Source organism: Liolophura sinensis, chromosome 1, assembly GCF_032854445.1.
Source record: "Liolophura sinensis isolate JHLJ2023 chromosome 1, CUHK_Ljap_v2, whole genome shotgun sequence".
Taxonomy (NCBI): domain Eukaryota; kingdom Metazoa; phylum Mollusca; class Polyplacophora; order Chitonida; family Chitonidae; genus Liolophura; species Liolophura sinensis.
In genome coordinates this window covers 27,455,055-27,474,545 of record NC_088295.1, presented here as the reverse complement: position 1 = coordinate 27,474,545, position 19,491 = coordinate 27,455,055, and the positions used below count along the sequence as shown (strand labels likewise).

General features: G+C 36.4%; 1 protein-coding gene across 2 annotated transcripts in view; it reads left to right on the top strand.

Annotated features, from left to right (window-relative positions):
* LOC135473334 (uncharacterized) overlaps positions 1–19,491 on the top strand; it is a 77,096-nt gene that overhangs the window by 24,362 nt on the left and 33,243 nt on the right. For both annotated transcript variants that reach the window (XM_064753193.1, XM_064753199.1), the window contains one exon: positions 11,603–11,699. The gene's annotated coding sequence lies outside the window, so the exon portion shown is untranslated. The remainder of the gene's footprint in view (positions 1–11,602; positions 11,700–19,491) is intronic.

The window sequence follows — 19,491 nt, the reverse complement described above, 5'->3', positions numbered from 1 at the left end:
ACGAAGTAAACAACAAAGTAATTTTACAAAGTAAACATCTTACCTGAAGTACTTGCTGGAAACAGCAGTTTGTGTTTTTTAGCACTGATATATGGCAAAATACAACAGCTATTGTAAATAAGTCAAACTATTCTTAAAACTTTCACTGCAGAATATACTTTTAACTTTAGAAGTTGTGGGAATTTCATACAGCAAGATCCAATTTTCTGTTAATATACCAAAATTTTGGTGTCCCGAGCTAGTGTATTATCATGAAAAAATTACTGTATTCAAAGTTGAAATCTTTGATACCGATTAAATTATCTTTTGTTAACACTTGGCATGGCATGGTTAAGTTAAATAATCAGGGCAATTTTTTTTATAGAAATTACTGAACCACATTTGTTAAATTGTGTAATATAACATACATGATAAAGAGTTATAATAATGGCATTTTCATGAATTCTTTCTTGCTAAATATGAAGTGGTATAAAAGGTACATAAATCATTTGTGTGTTGATGTTAATTAGTTTTAGCTTTCAGAGTTTAATACATTCTTTCAGTAGTTTAAAATCTGGGATATAAAATTCCCCAAATCAATAGAAAACAATTTACCTCATCTATTTTCAACCTGGCACATCATGTATCTTATACAGATGATCTTCTGTACATGATTTACAAGCACGTGAAAATTGGACTAATAAAAACATGAAGACTTGGATGTCCTACGTACCCTTAGCTAATATTAGTTCAGTGAACAGTCAAAACACAAAGTTACCAAAGTCACATACCATGTCAGCAGATTGAAAGAAATCATGTATGCATGTAATTGCTTGTGGTACAATTTGATTTCACATCAAAGTGGCGGTACGTGCTGTTTGTAACAACTTGGACGTGAATTCGTCTACCTTTATACTTCATGGTGCTTCGTAGTTCTACAACCTTTGATGGTATTGTGCTGCCCAGAGGGCAAGTTCTCAAGACTATTCATATTGTTGTCATGACAACATATACACATACAGAGGCCATGGTTTGATTCATAGTCTGTCAATTGCTTGCCTATTATTGTTACATGTAGTTTATTTTTGAAGCTTTTAAGTTTAATTGCCTAATCTTCATAGTGGGCTATAGTTTAATGTGTATATAAATTATTTGTGGTAAGCACTTTTTTCTCACCTTACTTTTCTGATGTAATGAGGCCAATGATTCAGGACAAGTTTTGTTGTTGAGACCTCCATATACAGCATAAATCAAACTGACTTGTCCACTACAGGTGTGTCTAACAGAATGGCTGGCTGGCCTATAGTGTCATACAGCTCTTATCCTAAACTGTACAGTGTGGGTGTGTTATTATGGCTTCATATAGATATGACACAGTATGTTACGGTGACAGTGTTTAGGGCCCGGTCACTGTCAAGATATCTGAGGCATTAGATCACCCATCTCTGCTCACAGGTACATCTCCCTCCACGCTTGCTCGACTGTAACACACCCCGCAGCCCCCCGTACCCTTTGGATTTCACTAACCTAGTTTTCACCTGGCTTACTTACCCATTCAGGATGTACAGAGTCAGTTACCTGTAACGTAACAGAGTAAGGATGGTGAAATTCTTCTGATGTGGTTCTGTGGTACAGGTGAGTAACAAGTAAGGCATTCTCCTGTCTGTTTGTGATGTGTTAGATTTTGTTGTAAGTTATTGTTGTTGTTCAGTGTATTGACAGCTTGCCCACAAAGAGTATAGAAATCTGCTTGTTAGGACAGCCCTTGAATGGGTTTTTATTTCTTCCCTTGAAAGGTAAGAGAGTATGTGTCCAATACATTGATATAATAGTTCAATTTTTTGTTGTTCATGTTTTTGTTTTTTCTAATCTTTGTGTACAGTAATTCCTACCTCTGTGGTGATACTTTATGTTGGTTCCGTTACTAGATACATGTACATGTCAGTAATCAAGAGTACAAATGATTTTGCATTACAATTTTATGACTGATATTATATTTATCTTTGAGCGCTTCAGTGGCTTAATGGTTAGAGCCGTCACCTCGTAGTAGATAGCCCCGGGATCAAACCCTGGTCGGATCATACCGTAGCTGCCTCGCTTGGCATTCAGCACTGAGAGATTAGAGCAAGAAAACAGGACTAGTTGGCTCGGTGTCAGTGTATACAACTATTATAGTAATAAAGCCTCATCATGCCCTCTAGGAGCTTCTTATAGTGTGTGTAAGTTAATAATCAATTGATGTAAGTCAGTGTGCATATTTTATGTAAATGATATTGCTGAAAATCGGGTTTAATTTCAGAATAATTAAGTACTTATGATGGAGATGGTGTTAAGACAGTGTGTTATCTGCATAGATACAGATCATGACATGGATTGATAATAATCAGGGTTAAATTTAATTGTACTCCTGGTGGTAAGCTCTTTCAACCAGGCTAGTTCTTAAAGCTACATGTATATTGCATTTACTTATATTCAGTTTGCTTTATGGGATTTGATAAGACTGTATGTTTCTATGATATAGTTGTACCTTGACAAAAATTTGCCAAGTGTAGTTTTTGATTTGTATGTAGTCAAGATTTTCTTACCATCTCTACCTTAAATTGAGAATACATTTTAAGTGGTGGTAATATCAGCATAAAAGCAGTTATATCCTATAGACTCTGTGTGTGAGAAAAGACAGGAAGTCCTTTAGATTAAAGTTGGTGTCTGTGCTGATTTTGTCTTATTTCATCTCTGATTTGCCTGATAAATCTGAATGTTTTGAAATGAGATCAGGTATAATTTATTTTTTTCACAAGGTTAGAGATGGTCTAAATTAATTAAATTAGACCAATCATCTCTTTATTTAAATTATTAGTTTAATTAAGTTCTCTTTGAAGTATGCCTCTAATTTTCCATGAACTTATATTTCATCTGGAGATACCATACAAATAACACCAGCTTAATATGGAGTAGAAGCAATATAATTTACATGTATTTAGTTGTTTGATTGCTGTTTAACTCTCTCCTATATGTGTGTAAATAGCGTTAAACAGTTGTGATTTCTTGTGGAATTATACTGTTGCATTGTTGTACAGTAGATGGTGGAAAAGTCATACTATGCTTTAGCATTCATTCCTAAGCTTGACCCACCTCTTTCTCACACATCACCTCTGTTTAGATTACCTGGTACCTGCATTAAAGGTTGAGGAGGACAGTTTTGTCCCTCAGTATTTCTATGCCATTCATAAAGTCCCCCCAGTAACTGGATAATTGGTATGACCTATGCAAAATGTAGTAGTTAATAGTAGTAATAAATTGAAAACTGTGTTAATTACCACATAGAAAAGACTATGCATAAGAAATGTGATCAGAAATGTAATAGCACTGCTTGATATGTTTTACCCTCCAGATTTTCTGACCTATTAAATAGCACATGGATGTATGTTTTGCTACTACTAGCTAATGTTTTTCCCTTGAGTGAAACCCCTTGCCAGAGCCCCTAACTGAATTACATTAATCTGTTTACACATGGCACCTGTCTATTGTTTTCTGACCTAAGAATGAAGCCAGAATTCTGGCCCCTGACTGGCCCCACATTACAGAGCAGGGATTGTCTCCATTCAGTTTAGGGCAGACAGCATAGTTAAGGTAGTCCATGAGACTGAGGCAGAGTTTACTATATAGTAAGGTATTGGATTCTGGAGCACACTACCTGTATATTAACAGTGAACAGAAAATTCCTCACACGGCTGCCTTAACAATGAAGGTAATCAAGTGATGGAAAGATAGCGGGCCTCAGATTCCCAGGTATTACACTAATGTTAATTAATTCTCTCAAAGCCAGAGCCGGAATGAACCAGGTAAAGCTCTGCTGGATGAGGTATGCATGGTTAGACGATCCAGTGAATGGAAAACTGGACAAAACAAGAAAAACAGCCATTAAGCATTTCGGAAAAAAAAGGGCATGAAAAAGACGTAGTACAGATTGAAGAAAAAAAAACTGTAAACACTTTTGCCTCTGGCAGTCGAACAGCTTCAGTAAACATGAAGGGTTGGTTCGTGAAATTGTATCAGTATTTTATAGAGGTGATGTATTTATAAACTGCTCATACAAGCTGTTCCAGGAAAGTCATGCAAGCTGGTCAGGGATTACTGCAGTGTCTATTGTTTCATGTCCTGACTGGACTGACTCTGTGTAATAAGTGTGTATGAATTTTCGTGTGATGTGTGCACTCCATGTCACATTCCGGTCACAACATACCAGCCGCATGCTACATGTGTCAGGTCACACTTATACCCAGTACATGGATGGGTACAAGCATACAGATGTGTTACCTAGAGGGTAAGGTAGGTTGTACAGGTAGTAGCATGCTTGTAGCTATATATGTTCATCACCAGATAACATTACTTCACCGCTAGCCTTTATCCTAAGTGATTTATGTGAGATATGCATAAATTGTGATGTGCATAAATTGTGATATGCATAAGTATATTTACATATATTATAATACTTTGACAGGTCTTTGTGTAGCTTTGTCCTTACATATATTTCTGAGAGAGTCCATATTAAGTTAACTTAAATGATTTCTTGGGGTGGACTGAAATGGGTCAGAAATTTAGTGAAAAGTGATGAATTTTATTCAGGTTGTCAGGAAGGTGAGGTTGAACTTGATTGAGCCTAGATGATGACAGAATTGACAGTGTCTAGTGTCACATACGGATACGTGTGTTTTCATGATGCTTGGGTGTCAAATGTTTACAGTGTTGATGTTGTTGCTATCCCTGTACAGGGATTCAGTGTGTGATTTGTATCTGTGAGGATCACATTCACAAGAATGCTGTAAAGTTAGTTAGTTAATGTTTTCAAGAACTTCCCAGGTATGAAGTGGTAAAAAAAGAATGGTATATGTAAGTGATATATCTAAATATTTTTTCCCCATGATGAGCTTTAAAATGAATTGTTGTTGCAACTCTGATAGACAATGATAGAATACATATTGTGATTTGATATTTATGGCAGAGATTATGATGTGTTGTTCTGTGCACACGCATAGCCTTGCTACTCCCCTTGTAGAAATATTTTTATCCGTGTAAAAGTATATTTATCATAATAGAAGTATATTTATAATTATAGAAATATATTTATCATTATAGAATATATTTATCATGTTGGTTAGCGTGCTAGCGCAGCGTGATGACCCCGCAGTCTCTCACCAATGCGGTCGCTGTAAATTCAAGTCCAGTTCATGCTGGCTTCCTCTCCGGGAAGGTCTGCCAGCAGCCTGCGAATGGTCGTGGGTTTCCCCCGGGCTCTGCCCAGTTTCCACCCACCGTAATGCTTGCCGCCGTCGTATAAGTGAAATATTCTTGATTACGGTGTGAAACACCGTTCAGATAAATAAATAAATAAATAAATATATTTATCATCATAGAAAATATATTTATCATTCAGTCATCTCAGCTAAGGAAATATGACAAGATTGGTTGATAAGGTGTACAAAATCCAAAATATTTATTTCATTATTTTGTGATGTTAGGTAATTAATTAATCAGGCACATGTAGAATTGAGTAATCCTGTCATTGGTTGATGTTATTAATTTTTTACATGATCCAGGGGCATCTTACATTATTCATTATTTGACATTGAATTTATCAGCACATGTACATGTCTATTTTTGATCGATAAAAAGAAGTATAATGCAATTCAATGAGGAGTTAGTTTAAGATATCAGATGTAAGATATCAGTACAACTGTAGCTTATTTATTTGCTTTTGTGTGTTCTTATGCCTGTCAGTCCACATCTGTTTTTGAGGTACAACTCCAGTTATTTTGTATGTGCAAATAATATGTAATAAATATGTGTAAATTTTGACGGATATATCCTTAGATACAGAGGTGCTTACCTGCTACACCTCACTTGTAATGTCCATTTCTGTGGTTACCAATATCCCAGCATCTTCTGTTTAAATACATCTAAGTAAGAGTTTTGTCCTGGTTAGCTACAACTCCAATTTTTAACTTTTGGTGGGTAGCCTACTGAGATGCTAAGATGACATTGTGTTGCACAATACAGTTGTCCATTTTTGCCAGTTCCTCTATGTCACTTGTATAAATAGCTATAACTTTGTCACAACTCCAGTTGTTTTGTTTGCGCAGATTTCATTTTTGATTCACGGTCTGCATAGGCACAAAGGTGAAGCTCTGACATGCCTCACATTTTAACCAGTTGATATGAAACTTGTTCATGGGTGGAAGAAACCAGGTAGATCTAAACACAACTACTTCTCCTGAGCAGTTTCTAAAAATGATCTTATGTGAAACCAGTTTATGGGTGAAGTAGACCAGGTAGTTTTTGAAACAATTGCCACTCCTGATTAGTTTCTAAAAATCATCTGATGTGAAACCAGTTTATGGGTGAAGTAGACCAGGTAGTTTTTGAAACAATTGCCACTCCTGATTAGTTTCTAAAAGTCATCTGATGTGAAACCAGTTTATGGGTGAAGTAGACCAGGTAGTTTTTGAAACAATTGCCACTCCTGATTAGTTTCTAAAAATCATCTGATGTGAAACCAGTTTATGGGTGAAGTAGACCAGGTAGTTTTTGAAACAATTGCCACTCCTGATTAGTTTCTAAAAGTCATCTGATGTGAAACCAGTTTATGGGTGAAGTAGACCAGGTAGTTTTTGAAACAATTGCCACTCCTGATTAGTTTCTAAAAGTCATCTGATGTGAAACCAGTTTATGGGTGAAGTAGACCAGGTAGTTTTTGAAACAATTGCCACTCCTGATTAGTTTCTAAAAGTCATCTGATGTGAAACCAGTTTATGGGTGAAGTAGACCAGGTAGTTTTTGAAACAATTGCCACTCCTGATTAGTTTCTAAAAGTCATCTGATGTGAAACCAGTTTATGGGTGAAGTAGACCAGGTAGTTTTTGAAACAATTGCCGCTCCTGATTAGTTTCTAAAAATCATCTGATGTGAAACCAGTTTATGGGTGAAGTAGACCAGGTAGTTTTTGAAACAATTGCCACTCCTGATTAGTTTCTAAAAATCATCTGATGTGAAACCTGTTTTTGGGTGGAGGGAGCATGGTAGATCTTTAGATGAAACCACCTCACCTTGCTTGGCTCCTAACAAATCAGCTGATGTTAAACCAAGTAGACCTAAACACAACTACCTCTCCTGATTAGTTTTTTTTTAAATCACAGTATGTGAAACCAGTTTGAGAGGGGGTTGGGGGGGGGGAGGGAGCAAGGTAGATCTTTAGATGAAACCACCTCACCTTGCTTGGCTTATAACAAATCAACTGATGTGAAACCAAGGACAGAAAGATTAAGACATGTTCTCTCATTGGTCAAGGGCTGGTGGTCATCCACCCAAGCTCGTTAGATCGCCATACTTGCAAAGGTGTGCCGTTAACTTTTTTCAAACACTACTGTGTATTTATTAGTACAAATGTGTTTATTGATGGAGTAGTGCCTTAGGGATGGAGTGATACAGATGTTATGTGTAACGGCCTTGACAACTGTGACAAAAAAATTACTTGGCACAAATTGTGTACATGAACACGCAACATTTTACTGAACTGTGGCTTTTAAAATTCCATGCAATGCTATGTTAACTACACCCGAGTTTTTTTGTAGGTGAGAAGAATTTATTAATATAGAGTACATTTGTAGTAATCCATTGAAAATACATATCAACAGCTTTAGGTCTACTCACTTCTCAAGCATGCTGAAAGTAAACATAAAGTCAGCCACTGAATCTGAATAAATTAATAAGGTGGTATCCCAGAAATGTTTTAAAAATTCTACACCTCTTATCAACAAAATAAATAGCAAATGATCGTCAGTGCCTAGCCACTCATTTTGTGACACCATATTGCCATGTTATAGCTAACTAGATTGACTTCACAAAAACTAGGGGCTCTCCCGTACCATCGGTATTAAACAGTGACAGTGAGAAAGTACAAATGCCTGATAAGCAACCAAAGAATATCAACTCTGTTCTTTTTTCAAATTGCCTATGTTTTTTTTAGCTTATCGCTCGGTCAGGACGATCTTCGTTGGCACAACCGCCGTTTTTCAACGGTCCTGCTAGTCCTCGTCTTCAACCTGCATGAGTGTAAGCTGTAGGCCTAGCTGGCTGTACCCACTTCAGGGAATTTACCAAACATGTCAGGACCTTCTGATTTGGAACACTCTTTCATGAATATTTTGGGAAGATATTTTCCTGACATGGTTTTTGGATGTGACAGCCAATTATCACGTGATGCTTTCAGTGCTAGTGGTTCAGTGACCAAGTTTATAAAGGCTTCTACAACATGGCTACTCGGAGTGAGCGTTCTATCAGTGCTGTATCTCTAATGCTGAACTTCTTCTTCTTACCTTTCAAAACTTCATAGAATTTTTTACATATTTTTGTTTGATAACTGTGTCCTATATCCGTTTTTCTATGTATACATAGTGGCAGACTTTATGTTCACTTGAAATAGGTTTTTGGAGTGTGTCATATCTTTGTTACATGTTAGTCAATTCCTAGCAGCTGTTTTAACTTGCCTAAAAGAATAGCAGAAGAGTTAGATAAGAAAATAGCCAACTTGTATAATCTTTTATCATCTTGCTCTAGATGATGGTGTGCTGGATTGGTAGAAATGACAACAGTTCCGAGTTTTATTATAGAGGCAGGATCACTTTGCCGGTTGATTTCTTAGCTTCGGTACACATACATGTGCATGTACGTACAGTTTATGACAGATTAGGCCTACTTATCTCAAGTTGATATATTTGGGTTTTAGCTGTTTAACTATTACTATTAGCTCTGTATCATTGGATAACAAATGTTATACGTCATCATATATAGGTTGTGATATGTGTGTGTTTATGGACTGTACCCTAATTAAAACTTTAGTTTTATACATGTATGCTGATATACATATATGTACGTGTAAATTCATGTTTTGGTATAGAGTATTACCTTCATATTTATGTTGTGTTTTATGACATCAAGTTTATGTGTATGTTTGTCCGTAGCCCCAATTCTGGTGTCATTCAGTTATACATTCCTGATCATTATATATACAGCCACAGATAAAGCAAATTAAACATCGCTACATTTTATTTAATTCCATTCCCATCCAAATTTATCAAGCATGAATAAAAGTGACTAGCTAAAATGATTTTGTGAGTGAGTCGGAGTGTAACATGTTCCTATTAATGAAATCACTATTTTACACGTGGTTTTGTGACATTGAGGAACATGATATAGAGAAAATTACTGGTGACATTTCACAACATTCCATTGCAGCTAAATCACATGTACATTTGCGTGTAAGGATATGCCAAACAGAATGACAGACATGCAGTATTTGGTCTTCCACAGTTTCTGGATAAATACAGGCTGTGCAGTATACCCCTTTATGTGTATGCGTCACTTCCAGCTCTATCTATGTCAGTGAAAATGAGAGATTTAACATTACATTATTGTTTCAGTTTCAGTGGAAGAAAAAGGCCGGAAAAAATATGTTGGTAGATATTTCTGCTGATGTGTATGAAATTTCCCTGTTAGCAATTACATATTCATGCTGTCAGCTAAAATCTAGGATTAATTAGCAGAGCTGATGTAACTTTTAGTTAATGACATACAGTAAATAGCCTAATGTTCCCCCCAAAACTAAGTTGCACATTTTGCTGTATTTGCTGAAGAGTTCTGTAGGTTCTGTAGAAAGGTGTTTAAGGTTTGTTTGGAAAGTAGGATCATATCCTAGTGGGAAATGTAAGTTTCAACATTAGTCTAATATTTAGGCTATGTTTTAACTGACATTTGTTTGAATCTAAATGTGGTCTTTGTTGGGATGCGAAATGTTAGGACGTCATTTACATATGTCACATAGGCCATCTGAATAAATACAACACCTAGCAATTTAATTTTCATTCAGCCCACTTTTTAAACTTTGAGTTTGATCATCTTTTGGTATACCCCAATGACTGAATTATGGTGAGTGCCTATTACTGTATCCTTAGGTAGAACATTTATTGCTTTTTGTAGTGAAACCAGCTAGTCCACAGCCTTTTTCTGTACAGGAACCTGTAAATGGTGTGTTTTTCTTAACATTGTAATGGATACAAATGATTATGCTGTCCTTTAGAAATAGAGAGTGTATAGTGATTGCTTTCTGTGGCCCAGTGGGTCAAGACCTATAATTTGCTGATATTTTAGTATCAGACTTTTAACTTTATTAAAAATGTTTGTGACTTGTGACTGAAGGATAAGATGAAGGCTTGCCCAGTTTCAATAATTTCTGTCAGAAAATGCAGTGGTGTTTAACTGTACCGTATGACTGTATAATTCATATCTGGAAAGGCATTCATGAATTGTTGTTTCTTGTTAAAGCCAATTCTCACATGACTAACATGATAAAGTCTATCGTTATTAGAATCCTTGGCTCTAGTCTGTATCTGCCATTCAGTTTTGGGCACCTATAATTTGGAAGTAAGACCATGTATACCATATCTAAGTATATTCTTGATAAATTCTGTTTATTCCTCTCGTTTGAAGACTATTCATCATTTCTGAATGGCTTTGAGTTTGTTGGATTTGTGGCTGATACTATAGTATGTTATCCTTGGTCCATGTGGTTCTGCTGTGCCTGCAGTGATTGACACATCCTGAGAGACCCTGGTAGTTAACTGTTATCATACTGTCTGCTCATTGTTAAGGCTTGTTTGGTCCCCTGCCCTGATAACTGTAGAGGACTGTGGTCACACGGCCAGACCCACTCTTCTAGTACATGCCATCCTTTACTTCGACTTACAGCAGGCTTTTGACTTGCCTTCCATCTGGTCTGTCAGTGTGTAATTTTCTTTATACACATGCGCCATTCCATGGATAATGTATGTAATTGTATTGTCCGCAAAAAGGTTTGGAAATGCCACCAGAGGCGTAATGACTATAGATGAAAAGTGCCCTGCTGTGATCTGGCTTATATTTTATATGCAGTTGCTGAAGATGACCTTAACATGCGTGAGTCAAGATTCATGAGGGATACATACATATACGTACGATCAGAACTGGTGAGGACAAATTGTACACCTACTGTAGAGATTTAACCATATGTGAGGGCTGCAGTGCTTTATCTGCTTGTGAAAGGGCTAAAGTTCTGGAATTATTAATCAGAAATTTCACAGGTAAAATGTATGCCATCAGTATACACTTAGGTGGACTTGGATTCATAAACTTAGAATTTTTGTATTTGACTTTCTCAGGAATACTATATATGGAAAAACTCCATGCATGTTATGTCCTCTTAGCTAGATTTGTTTTGTTTCATAGTAAAAAGGAGGCTGTTTTGAATTCGTTTTTCCTCACATGATTTTCAGGGTAATTGCAGTTGTGTAATGCATACCATATATCATTTTATCAGGTGTGGAACGTAGTGCTTAAGTGGTAAGTTGACTGTCACGTTGGTTTGATTCAGCCTTTTGTGCTACTGAACAGTCCGCTTCAAAGATGGATATTTGTCACAGTTAAGGTGTTTTCACACAGAAGCCAGCATTTTATAGTGTTAGTGTAAAGTTTGTCAGACAGCAGTTAGAAAAACATGGATTTTTCATCCCAAATTCTTTCTCTTATTTTCCAGGTTAGTTTCAATTGAACAGATAGTGTTAATGGATTTTACCGACTGTCAGGTTTTTACTGTGGACAGCAAACAAGGATGTGATGGCCCAGTGTTTTAGGTAAGTGTGGGGATGGATGAAGAGATCGGAATGTGAACACAAAAGTAGGTTAGTGTCAACAGGAATTAAAAGTTCGGCTGGGGATATGTCAGCACGACAACATCTCTGAGGCTAATTCTGTTTTACTAGTACATCATCTTACACCACATTGCATTTATGTAGCCTTGTGAATGGGGTTACTCAGGATCCCCATCTAACAGTCACCACAGCAAGTGGGTGTAAGGCTTGTCCTTCTCATTTTTTTTTTTAACATGTGCAATAACTTTGTGCTTCGTCTGTTGATGTCATATGTAATTTATTATTGTTCAGTTAATTTTTCTTTCTAATACATATGGTTTTCTTATTAACTGGGCTGCCTTAGATGAAAGACTTAAGTATAGTTATTTCTGCTCAGTGTAATATTTTTGGCCTAGTTGTTTGAAAGTGTATTAGCTGATATTTAATAAAACTGGGATGTCATATTTTGTATTTAAAAGTTTCGGCTAACTGAGCAGCCATGAATTTCTCCAAAGTAAAAGTATAACAGCAGAAGATTTTGTTCATTTTTAATATTTTGTTACACATTTATTTAGGGCTAAATACAAAATTAAAGACTTCAAGGCTTACAGTTAGTCTAGTATTAAATCTTAAAATAGTTTTAAACAAATGAGGAACTGTTCATTTTAAGAAGTTCTTAGTTTTAGTTGTCATTTAATATATATCTGACCAACCATATTAAACTTTCTGTAGTGAAATTCTTGCTTAGCCTATTTCAGATGGTTGAACCTATAGTTCCTGCATCTTGGTAAACACATAGATGTGTAGATGGAATGGATCTGATACTGGTTTGCAGCATGGAACTAGAGTTGTTGCCCTTGGAGTCTAAAATACAGCTGCTAGTGCAAAACTATGGAAGTGAGAAGTTAAATGATGTTTGATTCTAAGAGTTTTAATCTTTAAATACATTCTACATTTACTACAGCTACTAGTTATTTGATGAGTCAGGCATACATACAGAATTGATATCAGCATTGTAAAGAGTTACATCATGGAAATGCTATGAACATGTCACAAAAAGGCACTGCCCAGTTATACAAAGTTAAGGGGTGTGGGGGGTGTGGGGGGTGGAATCCATGCATCTTCTCCAAACTACTGCCCTGATTTTAGTGACACTTTCCATACATCTTATCTATCATCCATCTGAACTTGTGCATGCTTAAGATTAATGGCAATCGGAAAATTTTCATAATTAGCCCCATTTAGGACTTGCCTAACAGTACTTCCATGTATTCAAATTTGTCCATGCAGCTCTTCCTAAAGTACCAGTACTAAACCTGTTTCCATGAAACATCATATTATATATCTTCCCAATCATCTAAACTTGTACATGCTTAAAAATTTATTACAATCGGTTTATTATTTTCATAATTACCCCCCGTTCAGGTAATGGATTTTCATGTACACTGTATTCTCTTCTGTTTGGTAGGTTTTTCCATTTAAAATTCGAACATCTGGACTTTAGTTTATAGTGTGTCTTTTTTGTCGGACTTTGTGCATAGTTGAAAACTAATCATTTGTATGTTTATATCTCTTGTGATAAGCAAAACCTTAGGCTGAAACAGAAGTATATGTGTTTAATTTCGTAAATTAAATATAAATTAAATTTGCTACCAAATTAACTCCTCACCATTAGGCCACACCTGTTTAACTTTTGTTTTATGGGTAGAATAAATCATTTTTGAAGTGTCATCAGAGGGTATAAAAATAAAATCCTCTAATTTGTGGGAAAGGTGGATTATGTGAACAATTGTTCCTGTTAAAGACATATTTAAATAATTGGAAAGTCATGAAAAAAGTAGGAAAATCATAAAAATGATTATGAACAGACAAAATAAAAAGGTGGATTTTAATTTAATTTTGATACCTTTCTTTGTAGTTTTTTTAGTGTTGGCTTTCCCGTAAATCACAAAATAACACTAGTGTCACCTTATCTGAAAGATTATCTAGGTTAGACTGAGATTTATGAAATTTAATGCCTGGTCACCACTAATGGCAGGATCAGTCTACTCCATATGGATGCCCATTGAAAGAGTACAGACCTGATCTGAAAATGTTCAGATTAAAACAGTTCATGCCACATTTTAAATAGTTCCATCTGTTTAACTACCTTTGTCTCAGAAATTTTTAAATACAGTTGCCTGGAAGGCTTGATGGTCCTTACATTGAAAATTGCAGTGAAAGTTAGGTGCTTTTAAGTAAAAGTATTTCAGTTTGATTTAAAGAGAAAAGGATTTCACTTGTATTTAGGATACTTGTACTGTAAGGTGAGCCACAGAAAGGGGAATAACTCCTGATTGGAAACTTGTGTATATGGAGAAATGTGCTTGATTTTTGGGACCTGAACTTCTAAAGGTCTGTCAGCAATAAATCAACATATTACCTTTACAAAATGCTAAATTTTATTTCATTATAGTGTAACTTCTGAAAAAGACTGTTGAGCGGCTTAACTCACTTTAGCTCACCAAGTCATTTCTGAAATCATATTCGTTGAAGGCTTAGATTGTCATCTTGAAATGATGGTTTTAAGCATATGCATGCATGTATGCACTCCATTATGATATGTATCTTGACACGAAGGGCATTTTTCACACATATACTTGTACCCGTTAACATTTATTCGCATGCACTATTCTAAACTGTGCAGTGTGCTGCGTTTCAGTTGACCGTAAAATCCCATGCTATCTCATACTGGGGTCAGTGTTGCATGTCTATTTTAAAAATTTGGCGGCCTACATGATTAGTTCCGCATTGTTAAAGTTGTCAAGTCCTTTGGTTTTGATTGCAGAAATGCATATTTAATGAATATTTAAGCATGAGGTTCATCTCATGAATGTAATTTCCTATTGTAAATGGAAGTTAATGTAGACATTGTGTCCTGCAGACACATGTAATATACTTGATTATAATTTTTACAAAGTAATTTTGTATATGTATGCAGACAAGATGTCTTAGCCAATTGCTTGCTTTTGTAGACTCATACTGCTGTGTAGTCAGTCACATGTGCTAAGGTAAACTCACCATGGATCCACATGTAGCATCCAATCTGGCTACTTGGATTTACATGCATGTAACTGTTATAGGATGTCAGGTATTTGTTTTGTGTTTTTTTCTGGAAAGGTGAATATGAACGTAGAATTCTTCTCCTCTTCCAGATTTACCGACAGCATACCTTTAATTAGTGGAATCTCATAATTTCACACTTTTAGTATATTAGAAACATAGATTGTTTTTGTAATCATATTGACACAAATGTTGTATGAGAGGATATTGCACAAAAGCCATATCTAAAACTATGGAGAAAGTTCTTTCCTGATGCTGTTTGTATGGTTACAATGGTTAGTTGCCATCTTGATGTACTTTTGTGGTTTGTTCCCATAGTAACAAGGGTCCTGTTTACTGTGATATTTTGACAAATCCAGAGATTATTTTAGTTTCACTGTTTCATGTCAAAGACCTGCTAAGCTTACATGTTAACATTATCCCCACGCTCTGTGCTTTGCTTCAGGGCTTTTTATAAACATGTTAAATGTAGAAGTGGAGTGTGATTTGTTGCGTGCGGGTTACATGTAGGAGGCTAGCTTCACATGATGTAAGCTATAAGCGGCTAGGGTTCACTCGCAGAGTGTTGCGTCGATCAGTGCTGGCAAAATGTTGTAAATAGCTTCTTGTATATAAAAGCAAGGTGTTAGTGAATCCCAAGGAGGTTTTTTTTTCTTCTTTCCCCGATGTGAGTGGAAGCTTTCCGAACACCTGTTCTCACACACCTCTCCCAATTCCAGGTTGGTACTGAGGCTTGCGAAGAGGTGATCTGTCGTGGTTGTGGCTCTAGTGTGGTGGATTTCAAGCTCATTTTAGCAGTTCAAAATGAGTCTTGTGTGTGTCTAATATCTACAACTGGATGCAAATGTTAAATCCTCTTAGGCTCATTAATGGGTTGTTGTTGTTTTTTTCAGAATTTAACCACCACTGTGCACCTTTGAGGGTAGATTAAAGACATCCACGTTTGATGTGGATAGTGTTGGGACTGCTTGTCTTAAGTGTGGAAACCACCAATATATATCTTTCCATCTTCCCACACTGCTGCTGATGACTGGTATGGAAAGGCATCCAAGGGTGGATAACTCTGGAGCCAAGTTCAACCAGAGTGTTAGGGTTTCTATATTTAGTGGCTTCTGCAGTCTACAGTGGTAGATCCTTGGAAACTGGAGATCTGCCTTATGCAGATGAGCTTTGGAGTAAGACCTGGAGGTGCTCAGTGACTCCCTGTCATACACATGTACTGTTATGTGTGGGATTGGGCTGAGCAGTAGAGCAAAGCACACATGCACAGTTTATTATGACCTGTAGCGCAGTACCATAAACATTTTGTATCTGCATCATGTATCTGCATTTTTCCAGAGAAAAAAAATGTGCAAACTGAAAATGATGAAAGGATGCAAATCTCTGTTTTAACAGATCAGTTTTGTTTGCATAAGGAAGTAACTCCTTGTTTTACGCTAGTATCACATCTGAGGAATATGGTTATAAGAGAGCTTGAACTGAAGAATCAGTCTTTTTCCAGGCTCATAAATTTGTAGATTTGTTCCATTTTGGTGTAGGACCATGATGTAAAGTTGAGAAGCAGATGTATTAAGAAAGCAGGGCAACAGCTCAAGCATAAATCAGCTCCCAAATGACTGACTCACTACTACGGAGATAGTGTACCACAACATCACAAAGTTGTCGCACCTGTAAATGTACATGTTGATTATAATCTTGTTTTCCTTTCATCAAAAATTTGTATCAAACATGAACATTCTTTGAATTTTACCTAGTTTTTTTGAGGCTCTTGCCCAATTAGGTGAACAAGCTGCTCAAGTAGAGTCAAGTGGAGAGTGTGTGATTTACAGCAGGTCTGGCTGGTGATATAAGAGCCAGTGTTGATCAACGTGATGTGTTTTATTGGCTATTATCATGACTGAGAGGCTGTATGTCTCCTCTCTTTATTGCACACCTTTGGATTTATAGTGGCTCTGACAGTGCCAACCTGGACCTCATTACAGGCTGTATAGGTAGTAAGGTACTGATGATCACATGCTGCAGTCAGTCTGCGTCTGTTTTGATGTTTCTGGCTGATTTGGCCCCTCTCAGCTGATCCCCCGTTGGTAACTGGGTGCGCCAGAACACTAGTTTGTGCTCCACTTTAGAGGCCTTGGCGTCAGCCCTGATAAACCTGTTCAAAAACATATGAAGGTTGATGGTTTATCTCACCTGAATTGTCAGCACATCAAACACTCTGAGATGTATCTATCTCTGGGGCACATTCACTCTATCAACCCCCGAGTCCAATGTCCTCACAGCATGCCTTTTGCTTCTTGAAGTCTTCTTGCTCTTGCCAACAAGGATCTTGCCAAATTTGACAGATATTCTCTGATATTAGTGTATCTGAGTTTTTATCAGTATTATTCAGTTGTAAACGTTTACTGAGATCCAAGAAGTTGATGTAAAATATCTCTGGTTTCTTTCTCTGAATTTTTGCTCTCTTGCATTAATTCTTAATTATGATATGCCAAAAATGTCATTTAAAGCTTTGAGTATACTACATATACTTTTCAAAGTGGTTAGTAACCACTGGTTTTGTTACCAGGTGTTACAGAAGACAGAAATATAGAGTAAAACTGTGATGGCCAAACACTTGTAGCACATGAATCTGATTCCACAAAGCTAGTTTTGGTTTACCTTAAATGACCTAAAATTTTGCCCATAAAAGTGCATTTTTAGAGGCAAATAAATGTCACAAAATATTATTTTTGATGCTGAAATTTACCATTTTCCAGATGGATATCATTCCAATGTTCCAAACAAACCTCAAAACGCCTGTCTGAAATTAGACACAGTATCTATGTTCAGACATTATATTAAATAATTACTTTTGATGCTGAAACTTGAAATTTTCAGGGGGATATGATCTTCCAGACAATCCCCTTAACACCTTTGTATAAAGGTCAATAAAAGTCATTTTCCAAGATTTGCATGTGAAACTTAAATGGCCATTTAAATGAAAATATGACAATTAAAACCATAATAAGTTTCATGTAATGGGAGTCTTATATCTGGCATTTGGTGTCCTTAGCTTCTTATTAGAAAAGCATGGATTTTGGTACAGCACTTATGTATTGGTCCATTGGAAATTCTGTAGTGCAGTATGATTGCATATTTTATGATGGATTTCATTTTAATTATGAGCGGCTGCTCATATGTAGGAAGTTCATAGGAATCATCGTCGATATTGTATATGGTAAATTATACAGGTGGGAGTATGGTTCAGCATGTTTTAGAACTGTAAGCTTTGTGGTATATATTTTTGGATTTTTTTATGTATTCATTTGCACATTGGTGATGCACTGGATACTTTTGAAATTCAGATTAATGGAATTATTCATTATGCTTTAATTTCAACAATTATTTTCAATTACACAAATCCATGTATTTTGTAAAATGTGTCCCCTAACTTTTTGGAATTTAAAATCACAGCCATTCTATACTGTTGTGCTGAAGTTCAGTCATTTTTGAAACAATAGTAATATTATTACTTGTTGAAAGTCATAAAACTTTTTGGGCTTAACATTTCTTATATTTATTCATACATTTATCGATTCGATTTGAGGAATGTTATGTAATTCTAATCAAGTATGAAGGTCTTTGCCTGTCAGTCTTTTTGATTGAACTTACGTCACAATATTAAATCATTATTTAATTAAAAAAGAATCCTATTACATGTCAAAGGATGACAGTATTTTAGTCGTGTTGATATTAGACTTTAATGTGGTGTCCAAATGGTGGCTGTAGTGAGCTTTCTTGAGAAGCACATACACAGGTAACTGGAGTCTACCCAAGCCTGCCAGACTCTAAGGATATGGATAACTAGGTGTTGGCCTATGACCTGATTAATTGTGCCTTCAGCTTTTAAGTTAGCCTCATCATGTGGTTTGAGCAGCTCATTAAGCCTACATGCTGCATGTGGGGGAAAGGCCATGGGCACAGTGCTGTGGGCACATGCCCCCCTCCCTTGGGGATCTAGAATGGAACAACCTTTGAAGATAGCTAGAGTTTCAGGCAGGCATGATGTATGGTTGGAATCTTTTGCCCTCTGCAGATGTTGTGGGACATGCAGTACAAGAGGTGGCTTGTTATGTAAGAATGGCCAAGAGGAGTGTGGAGCATGGTGTGATTGGGAGATAGCCATCTTAGCCCTCTGCCTGTACCAGACCACAAGCTACATGTACAACTACCTGCCCTTCGGCTGGTTACAGGCACCAGAAACGTCTGCCTTTTATACATTTACAATAAATTATGTCAAATGTTTGTATGGACCATGTTAAAGTAACTTGGTATGTGTACATGTAAGTTTATCTGGGTATATCATTGCTGTGTATTTCATTGCTGTGTATTTCATAGCAAAACTTTACGATGGTTGTGGGTTTCCCCCCGGGCTCTGCCCAGTTTCCTCCCACCATAATGCTGTCCGCCGTCGTATACATGAAGTGAAATATTCTTGAGTATGGTGTGAAACACCAGTCAAATAAAAATAAGTAAATAAAAATTTTAGATAATTTTGATGAGAGAAACAAGGATTGATAAAAAATCTTCTTTGCTTGAAAAGGAAAGATTATCATTATCTTCAGTAGTCTTTTGTCCTATTGGTTAAACTGTAGAAAGAGGTGTGTTTACATCCAGCTCGTTCTGCAGCCATAAGTTGTTAGGTTTGTCAGGT